This window comes from Dermacentor variabilis, chromosome 1 (genome assembly GCF_050947875.1).
Source record: "Dermacentor variabilis isolate Ectoservices chromosome 1, ASM5094787v1, whole genome shotgun sequence".
NCBI lineage: Eukaryota > Metazoa > Arthropoda > Arachnida > Ixodida > Ixodidae > Dermacentor > Dermacentor variabilis.
The window spans coordinates 216346300-216359498 of NC_134568.1; the positions used below are offsets into that span (position 1 = coordinate 216346300).

General features: G+C 46.1%; 1 protein-coding gene across 1 annotated transcript in view; it reads left to right on the forward strand.

Annotated features, from left to right (window-relative positions):
- The first annotated feature begins 333 nt into the window (after positions 1–333).
- LOC142572942 (alpha-tocopherol transfer protein-like) overlaps positions 334–13199 on the forward strand; it is a 41970-nt gene continuing 29104 nt past the window's right edge. Inside the window, exon 1 of the mRNA XM_075682405.1 lies at positions 334–561. The gene's annotated coding sequence lies outside the window, so the exon portion shown is untranslated. The remainder of the gene's footprint in view (positions 562–13199) is intronic.

Here is a 13199-nt window from a genome sequence, read left to right on the forward strand (position 1 = left end):
ACATTTACGAGTACGGGAGTAATTGTCTGCAAGAACCCATCTCAACTTCTGTAGAGGAGAACAAGAAATGGTGGCCTACTAATCCACAACCTCTAGGATGCTGCAGGGCGGAAACAGCAGCAATTTGCGTTCGAAAATGCAAATCTATAAGCGTTTGTACCGAGTTCAAGTGAGCCGACTCGACCAACTTCCCTCGGAAACGCCACGCTAGCGGCGGTTGGAAGTCCGTGACCCAACTTTGCCGAGCGCGCGCTCCCTTCGGCGTAACGGAACGTTAGCTGCACGCCACGCCTCTGCGCTTCGCCTTTTTCACCTGTTCCGAGGCTCGGCGGATTCGAGTGCACGACAGCGGTGGCCTTGCACGCACCGCGATGGCGCAAGCACATCGCGCGTGGCCACTACGGTAAACGACCGGTTCCAGCGACTCGGCTTGGGAGAACATTATCGCGGCTCCACGGATAATCCCACTTGCACAGCCGGCGGGACCTGCGTGTGCACAAACGTTCAACAGCGCGCCGCAACGACAGGCAGATGCTCAGCTGCGCGGAACGGTTCCCTGTCGTACGTATATCCTGTACTGTTTGTACCGTTATGACATCCGGTGTACTGCGTGGCTCGTTAGTGCATCGGCCGTAATTTAGAGAAAGCGCTCTGCATCCGTTATGTAAACACTGAATGATGACGGATGAGTGACGGTCCCAACGCTGTCGCGTGGGGCTGTGAACAGAGCCGTGTAGATGGAGAGCTTGACTTGCACCGAAATCTAAGCACTACGGGCGTCTTCAGCTAAACTAAACCATACTAAATCGGCCAGTACAATCCGTGTGGTCCGTGTGCGCCTGACAGTGCGGAGCATAATTTTTTCCCAATCGAGTTCCTTACTTATACCACATTTTTGTCCATTGCGGTTTGCCAATTTAGCCATAATTTTGACGAGTGAGTTCTCAACAATGCCTATGCAGTCGTTCCCGCGTGCTGAAGCATTATCGGCCGGCGTTTTGCCATTGGCGGTATTTTGGACAACGAACACAGGTTTTTCTTGCTGTCACTAAATTGTAAGAATCGTTAGCTTGCTCGAGCAGCCGTGTAATTTTAACAACGAACGCGCGGTGATTACCACTAGGTGCGTGTTACAAGGTGGGCGTGACAGCTAAACAAAATGCTGCTCCGAACAAGAGCAACAACAATAATATTGACAATGACAAAAAAGGCACTCATGCATCGGTGGTTTATTTATTTATTTATTTCGTGTACCCTCAGGGCCAGGGGCATTAACGAGGGGAGTGGTTACATCAAATACAGAAAAAAAAGTACAGCGCAGTAAAATGGTTAATAGTACATAAATAGATGGCTCTCGGTTATACAGTGCTATCCGAGTGTTCCTGGAGTGCTGGTTAATAAAATGAAATACGGTGCATGCAGTGCAGTAATACAGTGTTCCGGTAATACAAAAAGAGCGATACAATTGGTAGTACGAAAACATGAATGCAATGCTCTTGTTTGGTTGAGGCGGGTAGGCGATTCCACTCAGCAGATGTACGCGGAAGGAATGAATGAGATATGACATTGGTTTGGCATAATGGAATTCCAACTTTGTTATTGTGATCTAACCTTGAAGAAATGTATTGAGGAGGGGAGATAAGTTCATCGCGAAGGGAAGGATGATGAAATATCTTATGAAAAAGTTCAAGCCTAAGGCCTTTACGGCGAGAGGCTAAAGATGGCAAATCAAGGTTTAATTTCATTACAGAAGTGCTGGCAATTCGGTTATAATTAGAAAAAAAACGAAACGAGCAGAGTTATTTTGTACCATTTTTAATGAGTGAATTAGGTTTTTCTGAAAGGGATCCCAAACTGCCCCGGCGTACTCAAACTTTGAGCGGACTAGTGACTTGTATAGCATTAATTTTAGGGAAGACGGTGCCTTAGTGAAATTGCGTTTTAGGTATCCCAGCATGCGGTTAGCGTTTTAATTACGTAAGAAGCGTGCATGGACCACGAGAGCTTTCTAGTAATATGGGTACCAAGATATTTGTAGGATGAAACAGGGTCTAAGGGGAGATTATTAACGCAGTAAGAAGGAAGCTGGTTAGAACTTCTGGACACGCGCATAAATTTACATTTTTTTAATATTTAATTCCATTGACCATGATTGGCACCAAGTAGAAATAGCGTTAAGGTCGGATTGAAGAGAGGATATATCAGTGTCGCATATTATTTCCCTGAATATTACGCAATCATCGGCGAATTAATGAATGTTAGAGGAAACACAAGAGGGTAGATCATTTATGTAAATTAAAAAAAGGAGGGGACCAAGTACCGGCCCTTGAGGTACGCCGGACTGTACTCTGCTTGGTTGTGAGTTTGATTCATTAGCAAAGACAAACTGAACGGTTAGAAAGAAAGCACTCAAGCCATGCAAGCAGTCTGGGATCAATGTTAATTCGATTCAGCTTAAACATTAGAAGGTTATGGCACACTTTGTCAAACGCTTTCGAAAAGTCTAAAAATATACAGTCGGCAGTAGAAGAGCGGTCAAGAATGACGTTTAGCTTATGCGTAAATAAAACTAGTGTTTCACATGAATATGTCTTGCGGAAGCCATGTTGAGATGGTGAAAAGAATGAATTAGTTTCAAGAAAGCTAGCGAGATTAGAGGCAAGTATATGTTCTAACATCTTACATTGAATGGAAGTGAGCGAGATAGGGCGGTAGTTATATGGAGAATGCTTGTCAGCCGACTTATGGAGTGGGATCACCTTCCCGATCTTCCATTCAGCAGGCAAAGAACCCTTATCTAGCGACTGTTGGAATATCACTGCTAGAAAAATTGAAGAGTAACAGCTAGTGCTTTTCAAAAATTTCGCGTTTATTAAATCGTGTCCTGGAGCCGAAGACAGTTTTAAAGATGAGATAATTGGTATGATGCCTGCTGATTCAATGATTATGGGAAACATTGCTTGGTAATCGTAGTCGTGCGTGGATGGAAGAGTAATGTGTGTATTTGATGAAAAGTTGTGCATGAAAACATCATTAAGTGTGGACGCACATTCGTCAGTTGGAATAACATTTCCAGAGCTGTCGATTAAGGTTATCATGTCATCCGCCTTGGGGTTAATGACGCGCCAGAATTTCTTGGTGTCGGTTTTAAGCATTGATGGCAAGGTATGGCCAAGAAAGTGATCCTTGGCTTGTTTAAATGCGGCTACATTCTCATCTGCCACCAGTTTGTACTTGGTTCAGCGGTTTACGCTAGGTGAACGTTTGGCTAAATTGTGCAGGCGTTTCTTTTTATTAGACAGGCGCCTGAGACGGATGTTATACCATGGGGCGTTTAGATTACATGCAAGGGTGCGCAGTGGGATGTATTTTTTTTTTGTTATTTCAGGAATTTTTGTACCAAACATATTCCAGTTGGTATGAACGCTACGGCTGTCGAAGTTGTTTAAAAACACGTCTAGAAAAGCAAATAATTCGGCGTTGATGGTTTCAAAATTTCCTTTCGCGTAGTCTCGAAAAGATTTGAATTTTTTACCGGGTTTTGGTCGCAAAATATTTGCGCCGAAAGAAAGTGCCGAATGGTCGCCCAAGCCGGGTAAATAGGTGATGTCGGAAACTAGGTCAGGCCGCGATGTTAATACAAGGTCAAGTGTGTTCTGAACGGATTCGGTAGTTCGTGTGGGTTGAGTAACAAGTTGTGAAAGTGAAAAAACAGTGCACATGTCTAAGAACTCATTGGCTAATGAAGAAAAAGGGCGTAAAGTTGGAGGTTCAGTGTTCCATATTATGTTCGGTAGATTAAAATCGCCAAACAAAAATAAAGGTAATGTAGAATGACGGGATGTAACAATGTTAATGATATCATGCATCTCATTTACGAAATTAGATGAATAAGTGGGGGGGGGGCGGTAATAAACACCAATGATTATCTTCTGGCGATTTATTTCAATGATGACCCAAACAGTTTCGAGGTCAGTATTGACATGAATGCACTGAGATGGAAATCTTTAGAAATGGCTAAGAGCACGCCGCCTCCCTGACGCAGTGTACGGTCACAACGATACAGTGAAAAATGGTGTGCAGTTTGAAGAATTTCGTTATCTTGAATCTGTGAATGTAGCCACGTTTCGGTAAGCACAAAAATGTCAGCATTGCAAGCTAGTCTCCAATGCAGATGCTAAGGAAGTGCGCTTATTCATGATGCTTCGAATATTAGTAAAGAACACAGATACGATGCATGATTCTCGTCCACATCCCTCACGTTTTCCTAACTGGGCATCTGCTGGGAATTTACATGCCGGCCGTTATCTCGTGGTTCATATGGCGCATGCTCGTTGACGGTGTCTGTCGCCAGATCATAGAACTGTTTTTTTTTTTCATTATTAGTGTGGTGTACCTTAACTGGAAAGGGCATGGTTGGGGCTGGCTTTTAGCGTACTCAATTAGTTTTTTACGGACGTGACGGGTGGCGGGCGAAAAATCTTCGGAGGTAGAAATACCCTTTTCTTTCAGCTGTGCGCGCATGGAAAGTACTTTGTCTTTTATTTTTGTGCTGGTGAATTTAACTACAATTGGGCGACACTTACTAGGCGTGTAGTATCTAATGCGATGAGCACGTTCGATTGCCGTGTCAGGCAGGCTGTCGATTACGTCAGTCAGTGCTTCTCTTATGCGTGATTCGGACTGTTCCCACGATTCGTGAGAGTCACGGATGCCATGAAATACGAGGTTATTGCGTCGCGATCTGTCCTCAAGTTCGTCAACACGCAGCAGTAAAGAGTCAAGCCGAGTTGTTTGGGCTTGAGCCGACGCCTGAATGCCAGTCATTTCATCATCGAGATGGTCTAAAACATTTGTTTTTGCTTCAAGGTTGTCCAATCTTTTCTGGATACATTCCATTTTGGTCTCGATATTCTTTTGACCGACCTTAAAAGCCTTGACGTCGTTAACCAACTCGGCCTGGCCCTTAGCAGATTGTACAGAACGAGCCTGAAGATCTTTTAACAGCCGGAAAAGGACTTCCGTCTGCTCAGAAGCATTTGAGGGCAAATTCTGCAGCTCAAGTAATGCCTCAGTTGTGGGGTCTCTCCTCCCGTACTCTTGGGACAAAGGAACGACAACACAGTAGTGCAAACAATCACAAGGGCATTTATTGCACCTTTCATAGATCAATGCCTGCTAGCCGAGTTGCTATCCACAAAACATGCCGATGGGCGCGCGACAAATCTAGAAGTCCGACTTACCGCGACCGCATAGCGAGCGAATATGTTCGCCCCATGCTGGATCCCAACGCCTGGTCGTTCGCGTGTACGGTCACGCCAACGGTGGCGCATTCCAAGGCGGCCACGCGAGACGGTCTCGCAGAAGCATGGGTCGGCGCACGCGCAGCACGGCACGTCCGTCCCGCTTGCTTCCCGAACCCCAAAAAGAGAGCGCCTACTGCTCCCGCACCCAAGTAACCCCGCCGGTAGCAGCGCAACACTCGCGCCATCTCTCGCGCTGCGCTTCAACCACATCGACCGCCGCGGGCGTCACGCAGGCCACGCGGCGAAGCGGGATTGCAGGAGATGGGGGAAAACAAGATATCTGGGGACGCGCGTGAGTCGCGCATCCCCACACAGTACGCGTAGTAGGACTCGGATTAGTTTCCACGTCACCTGAGCGCATTAACAGCAACGCCATAGAGAAACAATCTCCGACAATTTCACAGAGCCCTTGATGGCACGGAAGCAAGAGCAAAAATGGGTCGTCACCTTTATTAGCATAAAGCGGAAAGTTTTTCAAGACCTGCGAAGTGGAAAGGTGCGCTGTATGAGCCATGGTGCTCCAGATGCTGCTTCCGTGCCAACTAAACGGACTGACGCTCGCACAGCCGCTTAAGTTGCCACTGCGATGTGACGACACAGTTGACGACGATGGTGCGCAGAAGGCTGGGCGCAGTAGTTGTAGTGGGTCGATGTGGAGATAGTTGCCGGTCTGCTGGTAGATTGTGGCCTTGCTTGATAGTTGTAGTGGTTGCGAAGGGTCATACTCCGAATACGCTGTGCACGGACATAGCAGCAGCAAGAACGCGAAGATCGCCTGCGAAGTGGAAAGGTGCGCTGTATGAGCCATGGTGCTCCAAATGCTGCTTCCGTGGATTCACGAAAAAAAAGAAAGCCTGGACAATGTAACGACTCCAATTCCAGTGCTTTTTCCCTTTCGCACGCCGTCAGCGGTCTGAGCAGCGCTATGCCTGCACTTTATCACCAGGATCGGCTGGTCGTTAGCTTTGGATAAGAATGGAATATGATCGAGCGAAAGGAATCGTTACTTGAAAAGGCGGCAGCGCAATAAGACAAGGAAGGAGAGGAGACGATAATTAAGGACGAGCTCTGATCGTGTACCAGCGCTCGTCCTTAATTGTCGTCTCGTCTCCGTCCTTGTCTTATTGCGCTGCCGCCTTTTCACATATGTACCGAAACGCCCAATTTGCTGCTTTAATGAACGAATCGTGACATTATACCGGCCGAGAACTCGAGAATCGTGACCGTCAATTGCTTGTTATATGTAGAAATCGTTGCGCAGCCTCGTGTGAAACACGTATAGGTAAGGCTAGCATTGCTCATTGCACTGCATCGTTTAGTAATTTCAGATTGCCCGTAGCACAGTTTCGGCACTCATGCATCTTATACCGCGGTTTATGTGTTCACTTTCATACGCTCGCACATCTATGTTTACATCTCACGTGTACCGAGGCAACGTTCCAAAGCTAAATACGTGAAGGAGGGAAAACAAGCAGTACATGACATTTTTGCTTTATCACTGCTGGATGTCATGCGCATATAGTATTTGTCATATGAGAAAAACGGGAAATTTCGTTGGTTTGATTCCCAAGAAAATTATCATTTAAAGCGTTCGAAGGAGTGTACTTACGTTGAAATTTCAGCTTTTATTCTTTCTTTTTCCCTCCTTTTTGTATATTTTGTTGACGGCTAGTTGCTATTAAAGATAAATTTGCGCCACGTTATTGCCGAGGTTACAAAAGATGCGGTCAGAAAAGAGCGACTAGCAGAATCAGTCAGACGTGCTTCGTGAATAGTCCAGGGGATACACAGCGTGTTTCAGCGAACACTTTCAAAATTTTTTAAAGGTTGCCTGTGGCAGAGAGCTCAATTCTAGTTTATGAGTCGGTCTACTCGAAGCGGCGGACACTACTTGCACAAAAAATTGAAACGCAAAATAGACTAATTATTAAGAATTCACTAATGAACTTTCTAGCTGATTATCGTATGACCCATATTGCAATCTACAAATTCTAGCAGTGGACTTTGCAAGGCGGATCCACTTGGAACGAATTCTCAGGACGACACCAGTTTCGAGATATAAATTCCCGAACTTTGCAGAGAAATGTATTGGCGCTCCAATTGTGTGCTTCAGCGTATGAGACGACGTTTTGTTAACAAATTAACTGGAACACCAATGCATTTCTCCGCAAAGTTCGGGAATTTATATCTCGAAACTGGTGTCATCTTGAATATTCGTTCCAAGTGGATCCGCCTTGCGAAGTCCACTGCTAGAATTTGTAGATTGCAATATGGGCCATAATGTAACTAGCTAAAAACTGAATTAGTGAATTTTTATTAATTAGACGGTTTCGGATCTCAATTTTTTGTGCAAGTATTGTCCGCCGCTTCGAGTAGACCAGCTCATGAACTAGAATTGTGATATTTGCCACAGGCAACTTTTAAATATTTTTGAAAGTTTTCGCTGAAACACCCTGTATACTGCGACGATCACTTCGGCGATACTATCGCCTTCGCCTGACGTAGTGCTATCGACGTCAAGCGCGCGCTGATTGGCTGGTTGACCAGTACGTCGCGCAAAGGCGATAGTATCGCCGAAATAATCGTCAGAGTATACATATCCGAGGTGACACTGTTGCCGATAGTGATCATCGCAAAATACGTCCCCATATTTGCCAACTTGTTCTGTTCCGGCCTTTTCTTCTTTTGCCTCCATCATGACATACCAACAAGCCCAACGTGCAACTTTAGTCTACCAAAGGACAAGCAAAAAAATGAAAGAGAAACAAATGGTAGAAAATGCAGCGTCACACAATTATAGGCACAAGTTAAAGAGAGAAAAAAAAAGCTCACTAAGAGCAAACGCGAGCAAACCATGACGGTATACATAGAAGCTTGGTTACACGTAACAAAACAAAACAAAAAAACTTCGCAGAGCGCATGTCATCCTTGTAATGTCTGGATATCGTGCATATGGCCAAGATCTAAGAAAATATCCTGAAAGGGCCTTTAGCGTAAATTCTCCAGCATTCTAAGCTTGAACCACAGTTTTCGCCTCTGCCGGGCATACACGCGAGATGTCCTCACCTGGTTTAACACAAGCACGTCATACGGATTCAGCGCGCCCAATTTTACTTAGGAAGTCGTTTCTGAATGGAAGGCCTAATGCTGGAGTCGATGAAATAGTTTCCGCGTCTCTGTGTAAACTAATAGAGTCCGAATTTTAGTCCAGGGCCCGCTGCATGCAGAATTATCTTTTTGCTGCGTCGACGAAAACATTTTATCGAAAAAAAAAAGAACCTTCCGTACTAAGTTTCCTCTAGATGTGCTTTATGCCACTTCTAAACAAAGGACTGATGCGTAGAGTCTGCCGTGTTCGTGGACCCGTTTTGCCAGTTCATCTGCTTGGTAATTTCTGGAAGCGCCAATGTAGCTGTGTGTCCATTGAAATACAACATTATGTCCAGGAGATGCTGCACCATGTGCACCTTCCGTGATTAAAATAATGTAGTGCCACTGTATGAGTTGTTAACTTGGATGTTGGTATGCATAGGCGCTGATTACGGGGGGGGGGGAGGGGGGGAGGGGCCCGAGCTCCCTCCGGAGTTTTCCGGAGGTGGCCGAGCCCCTCCCGCCCGACGACGGTGATGCCGAAACCTACCCCTACCCCCCAACACACACACACACAACAAAAATTTCATTGCCAGAGTTTTGTCACCCACATCATTTGAGGTTTCTTTTGACTTGCCTCGGCTTTCCCACTTAAAATTTTATTGTGGCTAATGATTTGGGAATTTACCGCAAGAAACACACGAAACTAAGAAAGGACCGCACGAAGTGGTGGCTTATAGCTGACTGCATCATTGTTGGCGCGGACGTGCACAGCTTTTAATGCATACTTTCACTTTATTTGCAAATCCTGACAATAGGAGGACAAGCGCATTAGAAGCACTAGCAGCGGCTGGCTCATCCATATTTTCTCACTTCAGCATTGTTCTAAATTTACACTTTAAACACCATGCACATATACAACATATTTAAATATACACGCAGGACAAAGTGCATTATATATTTGAAAGTGAAGAAGGGCCAATTAAATATTATTTCTAAAGGTATGACTAGTATATGCCTAGAGAAGGAATATGTTGCTGTATGTTCACCTCGCTTCAAATTGCTTTGCGTGCTTTTTTGACCCCTTCGGCAGTCTTTTATCAACGGCGTGTGAAATGCACATGAATGATGTCCTCGACGGCCTTCGCTAGATGTTTTACCGGAAACAATTCTAACAGTTGTCAGCAGCCTCGCCCATTTGTGCTGCAATGGAATGTCAGGTCGATGCGACCGCGGCACGCTGACTAGTCCTTCGACTCATCGCTATGAAGACTCCACCAGACGTTATAGCGCTTCAGGAAACTAACGTTAGGAAAGACGAGTATCGATTGCCAGGCTTCGTGGGTGTCCACAGTAACACTCGATGCGCGGAACCAGCTTGTGGCTCTTTCCAGTGTGTGGAGGCGGCGCATACGCGCAATGCTTCAAAAGCATCAGTGTACGTTCGTGCTGACTTGGACTTCGCGGTTATTGACACAGACGGCATCTGTGACGATGAGTTTGAGTGTGTAGCTGTTACTGTGAGCCTCAAGGGTGTGTGTACGACGGCGGCAAGCATATACAACAGGCCTATACACGTTCTTCCGATACCTCGCTACTTGAGTGCTTAGTGTCTCGGTGTGGTGCATCGTTTGTGTTATGCGGAGATATTAATGCCCACCATCCACGATGGTGTAGCCGTCCCCAAGACAATCATGGGGCAGAGATTAACGAGATCATTATAAAAAACGATCTCCAAATACTAGATACTAGAAATTAGAAATACTAGATACTAGATACTAGAAATACTAGAAATTCATAGATATTAAGGGCACACTGAAATCTGATGTTTTTCTTTTTTGTGCGCAGGATTGCCAATTCGGCTCATTTAGAAGTGTATATTTACTTTCTTGAACGCATCGGTTTTGACTTTTCTCTACAAGTGGGTCGCTTCTCGGTCTGTTTATTATTGCGCTTTTATTTTTTGCCACGAACCTGTCTTTAGAGTATGTATACACTCGCATGAAAAATAAAACCGTCCCCAGTGGCGTAGTAAAGGGGGGGGGGGATAGAGGCCGTGGGCCCCCAGTGCCAGATGCCAGGTGGGGGGGGGGGTGCCATATATGTCTGAAGACCCCCCTCTTTACGCCAGCTTGACTGGGCGTAAATGGCAGCGGAACATTTCATGTGAGGGGCACTGATGCGGCATGCGCTTATGGTTTGTGTGTCGTCAGTATGTATACAGTGTTCCATTTATCAGTTTTGTATCGTTTGTATTAGTTCTTTATCAGTTTCGCGGTGTTGAATAAGAACACTGTCTCCTAGTCATAGCCAACCATCTCTTTGTCATTTTGTTGTTGTCACGGTGGTGGCCCACAGGGAGGGGTATTGAGCCCTATTCTCTTTAACCTAACTATGGTTGGCCTTGCTGAAATATTACGCAAAACAATTCATATATCAATGTGCGCTGATGATATTTGTCTTTGGTCTTCTGCGGTGACTCGTCTTCAAGTGCGCGCAAGAATTCAGTGGGCAGCCACCCGAACTTGTTCGTATCTCTGCAAACAAGGCCTTAGTGTGTCCATCGAAAAATGCGCGTTAATCGCGTTTACTTGCAGAAACATGGCACCGTATCCTGTTTCTCTCAATAGCCAGGGTATCAAATACCAAAAGTATCACCGCTTCTTAGGTGTGATAATTGACGGGGACCTTTCATGGAGCCCCCGCTGCATCTACCTGAAGCGGAGACTAATTTCGATTGTATACATAGGGAGGTTCCTGTGCGGAAAAACCTGGGGCACGTCGGTACGGTCCATGCTGCCGCTATACAGAGCACTGTTTCTGGGCTTTTTACGGTACAGCTTGCCGGTTTTGGCGAACACATGTAAAACAAACATTCGTACCTTCGAAAGTTTGCAAGGCCAGGCGACATGTCTTGGACTACCACGATGCGCCTCGACTCACGTAACAATCATGATTGCTAGGGACTACATGGTTCCAACATATATAGCGATTGACAACCTTAGAGCACACATTCCCCAGTCACTATATTGCTGCTTTGCCAGCCCAAAGACCTCAACCCACATTTTCCAAACTTGTTGCGACACATCAAGTATACCTTTCGTCGGGCTTTACCCAGCAGCAAGACAACTACCCCTCTGGTGCCTACGACAGCCACAAGTACGCCTCACGATCCCGGGAATTACGAAGAAGACCCGTCAATCAACAGTGGCTCTACGTCAGTTCAAACTGTCATTACTGAAAGAGACATATTAACAAAGCACGCAGATTTACACTAATGGATCTGTCTCAGCCACCAGCTCCACAAGCGCTGCTATCATCCCGGCCTTACAAGTCACAATTACGTTCAAAGTGTCCCGTATAACGACCTCTACGGAAACAGAACTTGCCGCTCTACGTGCCGCTGTTAATCCTACATTGAGGCTGCGGATCACCCGCCGTGGTTGCTCAGTGGCTATGGTGTTGGGCTGCTGAGCGCGAGGTCGCGGGATCGAATCCCGCCCACGGCGGCCGCATTTCGATGGAGGCGAAATGCGAAAACACCCGTTGTTAGGATCAGCCTGCAGCTATTTCAGCCCGCTGCAGGTGCGTCGATCCACCCGCGGTGGCGCCCTTCAGAGAACCAGCGAGTACAGCGCTAACCAACCGTGAACTTCCTTTGGAGAACTTCACTACGGCGGCGTTCATCCACCAAGCGCCTCGTTCGGAGAACAGGAGAAAGGCAGCTCTGGAATATTAGAGGCGCCGGCTGTGGTCGGGCGTGACCAGCTGACTATGGGGACGCAGGACAATTGATACCACGACGACTGCGCTGAAAAGGTCGTCTGCCCTCGAGAGTGCACTGAAACCCGTGCGGCACGTGTGTGTGAGCCCTCCTCCTCCAAAAGGCGGGAAGTCTACTATGACGTCGAACGATGACGTCGAATGGAGTGGTTATCGGCTGCTAGCGAGTGCTCGTTGTCGTGCTCGAAATGTACTCGTGAGCTGTGTGCTCGTTTGCTGTATGCTTTGTCTTTCTGGCTCCATTTGGGAGTCACGCAAGGTCCAAGATGTTTGACGAATCACGTACGACGCGTGTGGGTTCTTTTACTAACTGGATGAGATTTAAATTTATGCAGACGTCAAGGAAGTTAGTTATTTCTTTATGCTATTTGGTGTTAAGTTCTGCCAGTCAATAGCCGGGAAGTTAAAATCGCCAAAAAAAAGAATGCGCGCTTTGGGATGTGTAGCAGTAAGTTGATTTAGGCTATCATTTAGGTTATAAGAAAAACTTGGATTGCTGTGGGAAGGTCTGTAGCAGACACCTAGTATGACGGTTTGAGGTGCGGAACGGCAGATAACCCGTAGTATTTCAAGCTCTGAATAGATGCTAATAACATAACCAGCGAATTGCTGGTTAATGGCAATTAGAACACCTCCTCCTCTGGAGCCCTCGCGGTCCTTGCGGAAAACATTAAAATTAGGTAGATCGACAAGAACGTCAGTATCAGTGACGTCATCTGTTAGCCACGTTTCAGCTAGTATGAGTCTGTTGCTGGTAGATGATGAAACAAGATTACAGATATGTCCGCGCTTGGGGAGGAAACTGCGTATGTTCGTGAAAATAATAGAAAAAGAAAGATTTGGAAGTTTACCACGAGGGCTGCTACAAGGAAGTTCAGTTACATGACGATGAACCGTATGCTATGAGATTTCTTTTACTGTCTGCCATGACTCGTCGAATGCGTACCGGCTATAGAACCGATGAACCATGTTTTGTAGCGCAAGGAAAATGTTGTGGTTTTAGTTTTGGCACATCTAACG